The 17,107-nt window shown below is 40.3% G+C and overlaps 1 protein-coding gene across 5 annotated transcripts in view; it reads left to right on the forward strand.

Moving 5' to 3' along the window:
- GluClalpha (glycine receptor alpha 1) overlaps window positions 1-7,646 on the forward strand; it is a 670,611-nt gene extending 662,965 nt beyond the window's left edge. For all 5 annotated transcript variants that reach the window (XM_067136739.2, XM_067136737.2, XM_067136738.2 and 2 more), the window contains one exon: window positions 4,747-7,646. The gene's annotated coding sequence lies outside the window, so the exon portion shown is untranslated. The remainder of the gene's footprint in view (window positions 1-4,746) is intronic.
- The last annotated feature ends 9,461 nt before the right edge of the window (window positions 7,647-17,107 follow it).

Here is a 17,107-nt window from a genome sequence, read left to right on the forward strand (position 1 = left end):
AGAATTAAAACTGCGGAATCTCTAAACGTGATCCATTTCCTTTCATATTTGGGTGTTGATATCGAGAAGACGGCATATAGCATATAATGTCAAGGAAATCCACTCGCGGGGGTCTCTCCAAATTTCAGAAGGGTATCATTACAATGTGAAGCTATGGTATCGAGATTGGAATGACAATATGCAGTGTGGTATGTGTCATCAAATGGTACTCTTGTCAGATTTCGTGAGTAGGTGCATCATCAATTATTACAGTTTCCGAGGATCCTGATTCAAAATGTCCATTCATATCACTCGCAAGTACAACACATTTATAATGAAAAACGTAATTATGTATCGTCTCTACAAACGACTCCATAAAACTAATTTTGGGAAGACGCTACATGCATGAAAATAGTACTTTACCCACGGCTAATTAAATTTCGAGGAAAATATACTCTGGCTTACGACAATATTCTGCAGGGGAGGTGTGAACTATTTTACATTTTATGCTTCTCTTTACGTACACAGCTACTCCTCCACCGCTCTTGCCCAATCTATCGTTTCTACATGAATTAAAGCCAGGAATGTTAACCTCTCAGTCTGGTATGGACTCATTGAAAAATATCTCACAGCAGTAACATTAATATTTGAGTTAACAAAGCAGTCAAAACTCATGGAAATGTACCTCATCAACTAATGACTGTGCATTTAAGTGAATTATTTGCAAATCTGAGGTATAGCCTTCTGATAGATCTTCAGTAATTTTGTTAATTTTAGAAGTCTTAAATCCACAAAGCTTGTATGAATTTGGATGGTTACAAAAATTCGAGATAATGAATATTCAAGTACAGGTCCTAAGAACACTACATAGAGTTTTACGTTACCCGAAGCGTAAGTAAAGAAGAGAAGAGCGAACTTCAACAAGGAGAGATCTTTTTAAGTTCAGCAATATTTTTCATACGGTGTTTAACGCTCCCTTGTAGTACGATAACTTTGCCATCAGAAGTCCACACCTGCTTTCGCCGAAGATGGAAATTGCCTGTTTCAAAAGGTGATGTCTGGTGAATGTATGATATTCACGAATCGTCACCTTGGATCCACGTAACAATCTCTTCACATGGAAAAGTGCTGATCTCTTCGTGTAGGAGACAAATTTACATATAATTGTCCTTGGCTTCCCAGACCCAGGGGCTCTAACCCTATGCGAGCGGTCAATATCTTCCGCGCTTAAAGGAACATTCAATTTGTGGGCCACCTTGAGCACTAAATAAGTTATATCCTCACCGGATTTTTCGGGCAACCCAAAAGATCGAATGCTATTTCGCCTTTGGTATTGATTAATTTCGTCCATTATTTAATAAAGACTTCAACTCCAGAATTTCGTCTTCAAGCGCTTTTAACACATTTCTTAAATCGCTAATAACTTCGAATTATGCTAGAAACTATGTTTAATGCCCTTCACTTGCAGTAATGGGATGTAATCAATCCAGAATTGCAACCATCACGCCAAAAACATACCGCTATGAATACCATACTGCCATTTGTTGATAACAGCAAACGTGTATGGAAGAAATCCCATTGTCGTCGCCATTCAAATGCAGTACTGAGCACTCAGAAGTGACCCTTTGTAATAAAGACTGGATCAACTATGATCAGGGAGCATATCTTAAGCACTAATATAGTAGGATAGTGGTTATCAAAATGTAGGTCGTGACCCCGAAAGGAGCGCAAAGTTCTGGAAAGGAGAGACCAGAATACTTTCTTAAAGATACAAATTAAAATTATATTACATAAATTAGATATTTATTTCGAGAAATGCATTTTCAAAGAATCTGATTTGTCGGAATTCTAGATGTTAATTGGCACTGAAATGCAAATTTTGTTGTGTACCCTGCGTCTCAAGGGATTAATGGTTCATAAAAGAGGGTCACAACCTGCCCCCTTCCATGATACGTTTGCTGAGAGGTAAATACTCATAGATATTGTTGGCTGTAGTGGTATTTACTGTTGTTTGGAAGACCCTTCTGTTGGAAAGACAAGACACGTGAAATAGACTCAAACGGCATCCTGACCTCAACCTGCTAACTTTGCCCTTAGATAATCACCCGTGTGTGTGTCATAAGAGCTTAGTGACGTTATCGGCCGCGGTTCAGAACCTGGTTAATGATAAGGAGATTTTAAACGGAGAAAGCAAGCGCAGTAGTAAGTTCTAGATGACTGTTGATATCATGATCGCAGTCAAACGATCCCATTTTTAGGCGGAATTCGTACCACAGAGACGTGACTTTTCATTATTTAGAGAAGAAATTAAGAGTTTAAGAAGAAATTGCAGGTTAGAAAGAGCGCTAGGAATGGTTGTGGGTGTATGGAGAGATTGAAGGAACTTACTAGGAAATGGAATTTACCAGAAATGTCAGCTAAGGACAACTTGGATGGCAAACATAACTGGCACTCATAAGAATTTTAGTGAAAAGTGGAAGGATTTGTATAGGCACTTTAAGGCAGAAACAGGTTCCAGGGAGCGCATTTGAGGAAACATAAATTAATACGGGGAGTGTATATGTGAGAATTTAGAGGGCAGACTTACTAGTCAGCAATATGTTACTATAGCTGGACATATGCTTGTTTGTTGTTTAAAGGGGCCTAACATCTAAGGTCATCGGCCCAGCTGGACACAAGCATAATGTTCTGGTAGAGGAGGTGACCAATACTAGCTAAGTACCGAAATGTACCTATGATAGTAAAGATATCTACAGAATGATACAAAAGTTGAAAGCCAGAAAAGCATTCAGAATTCATAAGATTTCTGGGGATATACTAAAGGCAGTGGGTTGGGATAGAGAATCGTATCTCAGTTAGTTGCCCACTCTTTGTACGAAGGAGCTAAACCAAATGAACGGAGAGTTGTTGTAGTAGCCTCAGTGTGCAAAGGAAAGGTTGATAAATATAAAGTGGATAATTACCGTCCTGTCAGATTGGCATATGTTTCATGCAAGCTTTGGGAAAGCATTCTTTCCCATCATATTAGACACGCTTGTGAAATCACCAACCGACTTGAAAAAAGGCAGCTCGGGTTTCAGAAAGGTTTTTCCAATGAGGATTCCAGGAAGATACAGCAGATATTTTAGATTCGTGAGGCCAAATTAACTGTATCGCTATTGACCTATCCAAGACTTTTGATAAGGTAGATCATGGGAGAATACTGACAAAAATGAGGGCCAATGAATTAGTTACAAGATTATGAGTTGTTTGATAAATTTCTAACTTCTTTGAAATCATTTATGGAAAGACTGCGCAAACAATTGATATGGGAACTGCCACACCCCTAAATGCAGATCAGCGGTGAACGGTTGGTTGGTTGGTTGGTTGGTTGGTTGGTTGGTTGGTTGGTTGGTTGGTTGGTTGGTTGGTTGGTTCCATCTCCCTTTCTCATCGATTCAACACTGTTGAGCATAGTAAACCTCGTTTTTTAAGATGCCATACCTGCATATTATTATTCTTTCGGTGTACTTAAATATATATTGTAGATGAGGTGTTCCGTGTAGTAAGGACGAACTCAACATCAGGTTTTTTTGATTTGTTCTTTTACTACGTTAGAGATCGGTGGCAACCAGCACAAATGCCCGAGGGTACACTTTTTGGAATTCGTCTGTTTTTGCACTATGAAATAATATTTTCATCGAAATAGACAATGATTTCAGAACGCTCAAACTATGGGCAGTAAGGGTGAACTGCACACTCCCAGCTTCTTAAAAGCGTGCAGTCCTACTGAAGAGCCCAAATGGCACGTCCTTGGTAAAACGCTACGTACACATGGCGTAGTAACCCATAATATTACTGAGATTTTTTCTCTCTTAATTCTCGATCCATCCCAGTAATCTTAGATTAAAACATCGAGGTATAATTATTATAAAACTTTGAATTCCTCTTTGAAATGTATCTTTAAATTAGGTACATACTGTGAAATAGTGAAAAAATTATCCAAAGATAAAGAATTCTAATGTTTAATGCCCTTCACTTGCAGTAAAGGATCTCTTGTGGACCACTTTTAGCTTCTGCTTCTTTGCCTCCTGTCTTTTCCACTCTCCGAAACTGCCTGATGTTTGGATTCTGGTCTCCTTCTGTCGATGTTTTAGTATCCTCTGCTGTTCTCCGGGTTTCGTAAACTATTCCTGTAAGTCTGTTCTATTATTATTCTGTATGTGTCCCTGACATTCATGTATTCTGTGTATAGGCCTTGTCCATCTAGGTCTTTTTTAGTTTCATACAGATCGTCGTGGTCTTGTATTTCTTCGTGTAATCCCCAATCCTCTTGATCCATCCGTTGTCATCCTATGAACTTGCCCGGATGGTCTGCGAGTACAGTTTTTCATTCCTTCTTTTTTTTCTGGTGTCACCTGCTTTTCTGAGACCTAATTACGTTCTCCGTATCTCTTTGTCCTCTGATTTCCCGTTGTGAGTTAGACATTCGAATGCGTTTGATGTCGCTGACCTTATCACGGTGTTGCTGTGTTTTAGTTCCGTTCTCATCGATATTGTATATGTTTTGTGCAAGCTTGTTCACCAATTCCATCCCCCTAATGCCCTGTCGTTTGACTGAATCCATTTACCCAGGTGCTTCAGTTGTTAATAATAATAGAGGAAATTAGGTAGACGAACTACTGTTGAGAAATCTTTTAAACTGTGATTTCTCCAGACAGCCTTTGCGCTGCTGACGCCTCAGTTATGATCATGATGAACATTAAGAATGTGTTGTTGTTGTTGCAGGATGCGGCCACGGTCTACCTTCACAAGCCAGCCAGCCCAGCACAGTCCTGCAGCTGACCGACGGGCTGAGAACAGGAAGCGTTCCTCCATATCACTTCTGTCCATGTTGACTATCAAGCAATAAGGAGACGATGGAAACCAGGGTCAAACTGTACATACAAACTGATGCTCGTTATGCTCAACTCCACAATCAAAACCTTCGGACGCTTTGCGGTTTCAGACAAACAAAAACTCTATACTAGATTTGTCCATAGCACTAGAATACACACATAATGCAGCTATTTAAAAGTTATAAGAGATATTGTTATATAAGTTATTTGTTATCATTTAATTCTTGAAACATGTGTGTATATATAGCGTTAGTGAGAAATGCCTTCATATATGTATATACATAATATATATAAAGGCAAAATTATTTTTCAAGCATATTCGAAAAGGGCTTTAGATTTGAGTCTCCCCCGTGTTCACTTAGAAGAACACCTTGGGGCGGCCACGACTTGTGCACCAACCAAACCAACATGTAGAAAACTACAGATCCGAAGTGGCATAGTGTGTGATCATGAGCTTCCAGAGGAGGCGATCTTCGTCTCCTAAGAACTAAGGTGATGAATTATAATGCGTGTGATATAATAGAACATAGTGTGACCTCAACTTAGAACCCCATGTGCCTGTCACAAACCATCGCCAGCGTCCAACTACGGTCATCCTGTCCGGGATTGTAGTGCAAATATTCTTGTTCCTTTGTGATCGCAGTGGTGATATTAGTGCTCGCACTAAAACATAAAATAATACTGCGGTCCGAGATTCCAGAATTGATATTCTTTTTTCCTTGTGATCACAGGGTCTAGCAATACCGACACCGCATCTTGCAACAGTAGCACTAAATTACCACTGCAAGACGTTCTTTTATAGCAGGGACAGTGCCAATGTTAAAAGACGACGATAGGGATATGACCTAGCCCTCGTTGTGAACGTTAGAAAGCTATCGCATCATCATACTTGCGCGAAAAGACAGCCCTAAGAAATTTCTGCAAGTGTGATCCGATGATTTCTTCCAAATGAATTGAACAGACGCTCCAATTCATTCGTGAAAACGAAATGACCAAGTCCTATCCCTATCAGTGTGCATCATCTATAAAGGTACAAGAACTTTCAGATTCCAGCTTCCGCCCGAAACCTCTCATAGCATTTACTTTCTCTCTCTAGATCTCCTGTTACTTTGTAAATAAATACCATATCCCTTTTATATTTCCAGGCCTAACATCGTCTTGGCTGCAGTGCAGGTAGCTTCTTCTAAAAGAAATTTCGTAAAACAGCCTCACGCTTTAGCAGTTTCCACGAAAGAACTGTGAAAACAAGTGGAATTTGTTTAGGTCATGTAATAGCGAAGTAAACTTCTAGTTTCCCACTTCTTCTACAACTACTCACATGCAATACAGGTTCATTCAATCTAAATTGTCGTGGTTATATATGTCAGTTTTCCTTATTTAGAATATTTAATTTTGAATTCGTCCCTGATCAGCCAGGGAGACTTCTTCATCTCCATCTTTGAAATCTTCATTTATTCCTTATTCAAACCCTGTAAATACATCCTCAGGAATTAGAGAACCCCCTGGGCTCTCGAATGTATATTCGTCAGTTCGAAACTTGACTTAAAAGGATAGACTTTTCAATAAGATCAGCGTATGGTAAAAAATAAGAAAAGTCCTAAACTGAGCCTAGCAGCTCAATCGACTTCACATGAACGCGATAAAGTGACGCTAACAGAAGAAAGTAAAGAATCCTATTGTATTACAAAAAAGAGGAGTCTATTCTACTTCATGGTCCATTATAGCACACTGCCCGGACATTGATCCTAAACATGCGTAAGTCAAAGAACATTAACCAAATTTTTGAAATACCACCACAGCATATCTTAAAAAATTATCTCAGTCCAATTGCAAAGGCATTAACCAACGAAGGAGCCTATTAAGTGATGATTCGCTGGCTAAACATACAAGTACACACAAGGGATTGTATGCCTTTTTAGTCCTCACCTCATACCAGAAATTTTGACAGTCGGTCATCATTTCGAGAAAAAATATTACCTTTAAGTTTTCCAGTCTCTCGAAACTAGTGCAAGATTAAGACATACTAGAAGTTGCCTGGAAAAAGAAATATTTAATTATTTACAGAATGGCATGTTCCTTGTTCGTGAGATAATATCATCAGTTTTTCTCTCAATTGACTTGTGTTGTTCTTTCAGGAACTAAATATGCCATTCTGTTATAAATTAAATATTTTCTTTCCCAGGTATTTTCTAGTATTTCTTAATCTTTTACTAGTTTCGACTGATTGCGAAAAAAATCTGTTTAACAAAGTGGAAACGGAAAATAAAATGGATTCTACTTTAACATTTCAAGAAAGTATATGATGCTTTTTAACAAAGCTCTTACGGAATTTGGTTTCGAATCCGAACTTGAAAGTTCTCATCCAGCATGGACCATAGCCCTTACACGACGCAGTATCGTGTCATCTCCAGCATAAGTTCTCCTGCACTGCAGCCTGAATATCTGTAAACCACGACAAGCTGCCACTCCTTAGCACAATCACGGACACACCTTGTATTTTTTTCACCCTGTGCCTACCACGAAGAAAGTTGGCGTGCTAGGAGCTTTGCCCTTCGGGTCTGAAACTCTTCCGAACTGCAGCGTGACCTGCAGAACCGAACACTAATGTAGCTTCTATATAACTGTCTTATCCACTTTATTTTATTTCAGGTTGAAATGAAAAAAAAAATTTTGAACGAAAACATGAAGAGAAAAGTTATTATTCATGGAGGTACTAATATCCAAAACACATTTGTCATGTTGTTTACTGAAGATACTGTGTACGTTGTAATAAATGCACTACCTTTTGAAGGCTTCTTTATCTCTGTACTCCTTCGTTCCTTTATCTACCTTTTGAAGACTTCTTTATCTATGTGCTCCTTCGTTCCTTTATCTACCTTTTGAAGGCTTCTTTATCTCTGTACTCCTTCGTTCCTTTATCTACCTTTAGAAGACTTCTTTATCTCTGTGCTCCTTCGTTCCTTTATCTACTTTTTGAATGCTTCTTTATCTCTGTACTCCTTCGTTCCTTTATCTACCTTTCGAAGGCTTCTTTATCTCTGTACTCCTTCGTTCCTTTATCTACCGTTTGAAGACTTCTTTATCTCTGTGCTCTTTCGTTCCTTTACCTACCTTTTGAAGGCTTCTTTATCTCTGTACTCCTTCGTTCCTTTATATACCTTTTGAAGGCTTCTTTATCTCTGTGCTCCTTCGTTCCTCTATCTACCTTTTGAAGACTTCTTTATCTCTGTACTCCTTGTTCCTTTATCTACCTTTTGAAGGCTTCTTTATCTCTGTGCTCCTTCGTTCCTTTATGTAGCTTTTGAAGGCTTCTTTATCTCTGTGCTCCTTCGTCCCTTTATCTACCTTTTGAAGGCTTCTTTATCTCTGTGCTCCTTCGTTCCTTTATCTACCTTTTGAAGGCTTCTTTATCTCTGTGCTCCTTCGTTCCTTTATCTATTACCATAACAAACGGCGTTTTCTGAGCAGATTTTCATTTGAAAAGTAGTCCATTTCTGGACACTGTGAAATAATGTTACTTTATAGCACATCTGAAATAAAGTAACTTTACTGCACACTCATGGCTTGCCGTATTACATCGCTGCCTGTACAGCTTGCCTACATGAAGATAGTGATTATTTCCTGTTCTAATTGGAAGAGAAGGTAACAAATTATAAAGTGACAATTTTATTTATATAACATAAAGGAGGATATTTCAGCAGCTATTATATTTTGTGCATTAATGAAAACTTGGTATTACATAATAATAGTATTTATTTCATTGCCTTATGACACTGCACTGTTGTATTATAAAACAACTCCGATTGGTTGAACTCCCATTCGCAGTAATGTAAAGTAAATAGTCAGAGAGATTATTAATCAGCAGACACAAAACTTAACCTTGTAGAACTGTTTCTCCACCTGATTGAAACACTGTGGTTCACTTCCCACCTGGCGTCTCTGTATTCCCAGTTCAAGTAATCTGGCACAGTTACCGTGATGAATAATACAGGATGTAATAATAAGGCATGTCCAAATTTTCATGGCACATTACTCTCACGTAGAATAAGAAAATACATTCTGTATATGGGTCCGATAACGCGTTATGGACAGAAATATGTCGATACCTGGCAGTCATATGAAAATTCGCGTTACGGAAGTTAGCGTCACAAAATGTGTGGCGGAAGCGTAATCCACAGAACACCAATATATAACGGTGTATTTGTAGCTACCGTGCAGGCTAAGTCTTATGGCTGGTGGCCATCTAAAATTAGCAGCTGTTGATGGATGACCATGAACGAGAGACGTATTTAAGATCATTTTATTTTCGCAAAGGGAAAAGTGGTTTTCTTTTTTTCATGTTAGAACTCATTTTTTGCAACTCTACATCAGCGCATCCTGATTCACTGCGACGGCGGGTTGATGTATGTATCGATGCTAACGGAGGGCAATTTGAATATTTCCTGTGAGAAAGAGTTGTATGTGCTTACCGCATATATCACAGTACATCACACATTTCGTATTGCCATCATTAATCCACAACTGGAAGATCACGTTTTTAACTCTGCTAGCTTAGTAGACTGTTCACTGTTTCAAATAACATTAATGTTGACTTTTTTTTACTATCACATAATTCCATGTACACATCGCATATTTTTCATAGCAACACACAATAAAACATGGAACTGCATAAGTCAAATATGGATGATTTGCGTCCCAGGGTGACAAAATGAAGATGGTTTTCCGTGGTTTCCCATTTTCACACCATGCAAATACTGGGGATGTACCTTAATTAAGGCCACGGCCACTTCCTTCCCATTCCTGGGTCTTTTCCATCTCATCGTCGCCATAAGACGATGTGTCGGTGCGACGTAAAGCAACTAGCAAAAAGGTAAGGTAAGGTAAGGGGTTATTCTGCCCGAAGGCAGGTTCGAACCTCCGCAGAGGTGTTCCTGAGCCGGAGTTTACGTGCGGTAGGGTGGCCAGTTCCTTTCCATTCCTCCATTCCCACCAACAGCGCGTGGCAACCCATCCAACACTTGACCACGCCCAATGTTGCTTAACTTCGGAGATCTCACGGGATCCGGTGTTTCAACACGGCTACGGCCGTTGGCACTAACAAAAAAAAATTAATTTAAAATAAGTAATTTCATTATAGTATGAAATAAAATATTGTACGCAACAGTCAGTAAAGTGGTAAGTTTAATTTACTCGTTTCGAAAGTTACATCTCACTTGTAATTCAAGAACTCACCTTCTTTGGCTGTTGCGCATATAGCTCTTCTGTTCCCCTAGAAAATGCATACTATCCGCGAAACTTTCAGTGACCGTTCGGCTCCCTATTAATGAGTTGGTACACCTCGCTTATCTTCGAGAAACGGATTGGCAACCTATGACATCAAGAAGATTCCATTATGCATCGCCGTGAGACATCGGTCCGTGCAATCACAATACTTCGAATACTACTTTGACAGTAAAGTAAAAAGAAAATGTAGGTTAAAACTGATCTTTTGAAACCTATGCAATAGCTGAGATACATCTAAGTACATCACAGGAATACGTTAAAACTCCTACAGTGAGCGTAGAAAAATAATACGAAAAGTTAGTGTTGGGCGACGCTCTCGCTCGAGACCGATTCACCTGTGTGACTCCCAGTAACTACGAGTGTAAGCGTCATAGTATACCATCAGCGTCCTCATATGGAAACGTGCTAATGGACAGTGTAAGAGGAGGTTTCGTGATTTATTGAGACTAGCACAGGCATTATTTCTCGCGAGAAATTTCGAGAGATCTCGAGAGCGTTATCCCGCATTTGTATAGCGAGCAGCGTGCCGTAGGCCTACAGGCAGCCGTAGCTAAATGTCCTTTCTGCAGAGTATGCGAATAGCCAACCACGGACCTTCTCCATTCCGTAAGTACGTGTCAACATGCCACTAGGGCGTTCATTTCTTTCAATTCTAACGTTGTATATTTTGACGCAGTATAACATGATTATAAAGGATGCGCATTCTGGCATTGTACTGTATGCAGCGCTAAGTACACAAATTAATAGGCTAAGTACAGAAACTGACGGCTACTGTAGGTACACCTACCTGGATACCATAGGCGTGCATTATTCGAACTTGAGAATGGGCAAGATGCGCCTTGCTGCTTATGCAACCATCATTATGCATGAGTGGAATGTGTAATCTAAAATGCCTGAGTTTGCTCAAATTATTTCGACGAGTAGGTGTACATCGTCGTCAGACCCCATATTCAACGTCATATGACCAATGCTTGTGTTTACCGATATTGTGATGACGAAGGAAATAATTCCTTACAATGTTATTTATAGAGTCTTCGTGTCATAATTAGGTACTTCGGTATATGGCGGTGCAATGTTTAATTGGAGCAAATAATAACCCTTGTTTTCTCCAGATCTTACAGTTTTCCAACGTAATCTATCTCAAAGGACAAAATAGAAAAGACAATTAAGAAGCCAAGCAAAACTAGGAAAAAAATACAAGCAATAACAAGCGAACCAAGACAACATATCAGACAGTAGCCTACACTATAAAGATACAATAATACACAACGCTAGTTGTGCCGTGGGAAGTCTCCCCCGGCCCTTGGTATTTTATTCAGCATGGCCAGGCTCTAATCTTACGTGTAACCTTATATTTGTAACTGTTTTCTTGTATATGTATATTTTATGATTCATTTCTTAGCCTGTCTTCCCTCCCTTAATAAAGTGTCATTCCTTGATTATTAAGTATGGCCTCAGAGGAAGTGGACATTTCCCATTCTGGGAGCGTTCCCCTCTTCTCATGCCTCCATGTCTTTGGGCTACCTCCCCTGCCCCTCTCGGGGTATCCAATCGTTGTTTACTCGCTTGACACGTCACCTCGCCCCTTCAGCAAGGTCACGATTCAGTGGACTGAGTGATAGAATTCTGCTGCTTGTGCTTGAAGGCGACACATTCCACCTGGTGCCGTGCGGAGGTCGATCTAGGTCCCACTAACATGGAGGTAGGAGCTGAAATTTCTATAGTTCCCCGACCTTTCCAAGTAAGAAAGGGTATGAGGTGGTTGGACCCCTTTTAGTAATGTTATGAAAGGAAATCAAGGTTTTAGGTTGTACAAAACTTAATTGTAACTTTCGTTTGTAAAAGTCTTGTTGGTGCGTTTACTTAGAGCTAGTGCTCGTTATTTCTTGTAATATTTTCCACTTCTGCCGTGGCAATTCGTTTCATGAGGCATGTCGTACCCCTTGCATGAGGACCCTTAAATGGTAAAGTCTTTCATTATGAGTTGTAAAGCCACGCGTAATGTTATTTGAACTTCCTTATATTGAGGTGGCAAGGTTTTACGCACCTTCGTGTAATGCCAAGTAATGTGTAAGTCGCATCTGTTTGAAACTCGTAGAGTTTCTCTGAAGTTCTAAGAGCTGTTTAGATGTTATGGCAAACTTGTGCTTTCCTAAAGTGTAATAGTTTTAGATTGTTAGCCACAGTATTTTCTAGAATTACCTGTTGGTATTCGGCGATAATATGAAGTGGGATACCCTCCTCTTAAGGTTGTATTATCTGTATTTTTAAATTACCTGGGCTGGTTCCCTAGGTGACCTTATGTCACGGTTGTAAATTAATTATTATTCGAGTGGTCTTACCATATATTGGATAAAGAGTCTGACAGAGTTAATGTTTAAGGTGCGTAGCAAATGTTGTTATTAAACAAGGCAAATTTAAATCTGTTATATAATAAAGTTTTGGCACTTTGATATCGAGTGCATATCTGTCCAGCCCCATAGGCCCACCACTTCCTTCTCATTCGCTACGCTTGCCAGAGGTTGGGACAGTTCTGGTTGCAGAGTTGTCGTGGTTGAATGGGGCTGGCCTAGGATCAACTGCTGTATAAGCGTGGGAGAGACGTGTGCCCTGAGGCTATTTCTGTCTGTGGGAACCCTGCATTTCTTTATTTTTGCCGTAAAATGGCTACTCGAGGTATAGCCTATCCTGGGGCTCTCCGGAAGGAGAAACTTTTATACGAATTAGCTATTCGCGGCTTAGAATCTAGAGGCACTGTCAAGAGTGACGAGGTATTGTTAAGAGCTAACTTGGACAAAGTAATTTCTGTGCTCAACCTAACTGACGGCGAGGTTGGTGGAGCGGCCTCATTGATTGAAGCAAACCTATCTGACATTTCGTCAGTAATGGAGTTTCTAGAGAGCGATGTAGCATCGAACCACCCACTTAGAAGAGTTCAAGGTCGCATTACTCATTACCTTCATCGTATCGAAGACCTACTCTCATTAACCTTGAAGGAGGAAACTAGGAACCAAATTAAGGATTTAGAAGCTAAGGCCGCTAGCCTTTTGGAGAAGGTTGACTCGTGGCTTAGTAAGTTGGCTGTTAAGGCCAAATCTGCCCCGCTTGGTGTAGTTGTAGGTGAAGACGATTTGGGTAAACATCGAGAGAATTTAGAATCGGTAGAGCAGCAACCGTTACAGTCAACCTTATAGTCTTATGTCTCGCCCTTTTCTAACATTCCCCATCCGTTGACCTTGATGTTAAGAGAGGCTCCATATTATTGTGTAAGTTCGGCTAGCGATACTGTTTCTTTCCTGAGTTTTCTCGTAGAGTTCCAAGACCATGCCTCGCTCCTTGGTCTATCACACGCTCATATGTTACAGATTATTTATCCACTTGCTCTTGGTGCTTTGTCGCAAAAGATTGTTAATGCAATTGCTGAGCATATGTCCATTCAACAGTTTCATGCATATTTATTAACACATTTCATTCCGGCTCGGGCACTTAATTCCTTTATTCAAAGTTACTATTTTATAGTGCAGCGCGTTGACGAGTCCTTATTGGACTTCATTTCTGACATCAAATTTTATGCGAGAGTCTATGCGTTGAACTACTCAGAAGAGCAGATTATCTCAACCATCGTAGAGGGGATTTCTCCTGTTTACCGCTCCTGTTTGTGTTTTGCGGCCCATCCTCGCAATTTTTCGGAGTTGGAGGCGATGGTAGTATCCGCCGAAGGAGTTCATCATGCGGACTCTCTGCGTACGTCGAGTGATCCCTCCATGCCTAAGGCTCTTAGTACTCCGTCGTCACGCAAGTCAGGGAATGTAAGGAAATGCTATGCCTGCGGCTCGTCAGAACATCTGCGAAACCGCTGCCCAGTTAAATTTTCGGAAGCGCGGTCTTCTGGAGTTAGCACTGGCGCAATAGGGCAGTCAAGGACCAATAGGTTGGTTTGCTTTAAGTGTGGCCTAGCTGGTCATTTGGCGAGAAATTGTCCGGGAACTTCGAGTTCCAGTTGACTAGGTGAGGGGGCAGTCGTAGATTTTCCCACTGATGAACCCCCGTGTGTCAATGGTGATAAAGGTCTGCCTATTGATCATCCTGGTAGTAAGTGTCTGGTAGAGTGTTCAAGCATCTCGTCCAATCTTAAAGGTCCCGTTCCCTTTATTAAGGTTGAGGTTGGTAACGAACCCGTGTCTGCACTGTTAGACTCTGGCAGCGTGGTGTCCCTCATAAGTGAGAAGTGGTATGCCTGCCACAAGTCTATTTGTAAGTTTTCGGACTTAGAACCTGTTTCATTTTCGTGCGTATCGGCCAACTCTTCGAACGTAGGGGTTTGGCTAGGGCGAAAATTCGAATCTCTAACTTCTCTTGGAAATTTCCATTTTTCGTAGCTGTAAATTTGTCGTGTCGCATCATCTTAGAAACTTTTATTTCCTATTCCGGATTAATTTTAGACTTCCAGAATCACACTTGTTCCTTTAAAATTTGTAATTCTGTAAAAATGCCGCTAAGTTTTTTAAATTCTGCTTCTATCCTTTCGGTTACGCCCCCTCAGAGCGAGATGGTGTGTGACCTTAGCCATCTGCCTGAGGATCAGGCGCAGAGTGTGAGGGAGTTATGTGGCGCATTTTCCGATGTTTTTCCAAGAAATTGGATATGGCTAATGTGTTGTACTATAAAATCGAAGTCTCGGATCCTACTCCTGTAAGAATTCCCCCTTATCGATTATCTCCTCCTAAGGTCAAGGTCTTGAAGGAGATCATCGATAAAATGCTCGATCAGGGAATCATTCGGCCTTCCACCTCGGCCTACTCGTCACCCATTTTTCTCGTCCCTAAACCGCAGGGCGGCTTCAGGCCGGCTCTTGACTATAGGGTCCTAAATAAGAAAATTGTGTTACAGTCGGTTCCTCTCCCTGATTTACACTCGTGCTTTTCATGGTTCAGGAATGCCCACTATTTTACGGTTTTAGATCTAAATCAAGCTTATTATCAGATTCCCCTGGCCGAAGAATCTCGCCATTTAACCGCATTCGCCACCGACTGGAATTTATACGAGTTCTGTAGGCTCCCTTTCGGCATTTCCTCAGGCGCCGCGGTACTATCCAGGCTATTGGATAAGATATTTTCAGATCTTAAGTTTAATTACCTCTACCATTATTTGGACGATTTAGTCGTCTATTCGGAAAGTTTTGAGGAGCACTTGGTACACCTCAAGGAGGTACTGGCCCGTCTCCGTAAGGCTGGGCTCACGGTTAAGCTATCGAAGGTCTCTTTTGCGAAGCCTCAAATGTCATTCCTTGGACATATAGTTTCTCCTGGAGGTGTGTCTGTCGATTTGTCCCCTTATTCAACATCATATGACCAATGCTTGTGTTCACCGATATTGTGATGACGAAGGAAATAATTCCTTACAATGTTATTTAGAGAGTCTTCGTATCATAATTAGGGACTTCGGTATATGGCGGTGCAATGTTTAACTGGAGCAAATAATAACCCTTATTTTCTCCAGATCTTACAGTTTTCCAACCTAATCTATCTCAAAGAACAAAATAGAAAAGACAATTAAGAAGCCAAGCAAAACTAGGAAAAATTACAAGCAATAACAAGCGAACCAAGACAACATATCAGACAGTAGCCTACACTATAAAGATACAATAATACACAACGCTAGTGAACAAAACAAAACTGACAAACAAAAGAAAGTAAAACAATGGTAACACGGAAAAACTAAACTAAACACAAAACAAAAATACAAAATAATGGCAACACGGCAACACAAGATTAAATACCTCCCTACGTGATGGCATGTGTAACTAAATCTCTCCTGACCTAGCATAATACCTGTATGCTAGGATCCGCCCTCTGGTGACACATGCCATCAACTTGCCCCTTTCCCCACTGCTAGCCCGTAGTGGGGAAGGCTGCCTTTCTCCTGCGCTGAGTCTAGTGAAATTCAACGCTCTTCCTCTATGTCATGATAATCAACTGCCTCGTTCGTTCTCCTCTTGACACAATTACTTTTGACTTCGTCCAGTCTCTATTCATTTATACCTAAAAACCACCAAATTGAACCTCTTCTCAACGTCCTATTTACATTTACCACTCTCAAATTCACCCTCTGATTGTTGTTGTTTGAGTCATCAGTCCATAGACTGGTTTGATGCAGCTCTCCATGCCACCCTATCCTGTGCTAACCTTTTCATTTCTACGTAACTATTGCATCCTACATCTGCTCTAATCTGCTTGTCATATTCATATCTTGGTCTACCCCTACCGTTCTTACCACCTACACTTCCTTCAAAAACCAGCTGAACAAGTCCTGGGTGTCTTAAGATGTGTCCTATCATTCTATCTCTCCTTCTCGTCAAATTTAGCCAAATTGATCTCCTCTCACCAATTCGATTCAGTATCTCTTCATTCGTGATTCGATCTATCCATCTCACCTTCAGCATTCTTCTGTAACACCACATTTCAAAAGTTTCTATTCTCTTTCTTTCTGAACCAGTTATCGTCCATGTTTCACTTCCATACAATGCCACGCTCCACACGAAAGTCTTCAAAAACATCTTTCTAATTCCGATATCAATGTTTGAAGTGAGCAAATTTCTTTTCTTAAGAAAGCTCTTCCTTGCTTGTGCTAGTCTGCATTTTATGTCCTCCTTACTTTTGCCATCGTTAGTTATTTTACTGCCCAAGTAACAATATTCATCTACTTCCTTTAAGACTTCATTTCCTAATCTAATATTTCCTGCATCACCTGCCTTCGTTCGACTGCACTCCATTACATTTGTTTTGGACTTATTTATTTTCATCTTGTACTCCTTACCCAAGACTTCATCCATACCATTCAGCAACTTCTCGAGATCTTCTGCAGTCTCAGATAAAATAACAATATCATCGGCAAATCTCAAGGTTTTGATTTCTTCTCCTTGGACTGTGATTCCCTTTCCAAATTTCTCTTTGATTTCCTTTACTGCC

Source organism: Anabrus simplex, chromosome 1 (genome assembly GCF_040414725.1).
Source record: "Anabrus simplex isolate iqAnaSimp1 chromosome 1, ASM4041472v1, whole genome shotgun sequence".
In the NCBI taxonomy this organism is placed as follows: Eukaryota; Metazoa; Arthropoda; class Insecta; order Orthoptera; family Tettigoniidae; genus Anabrus; species Anabrus simplex.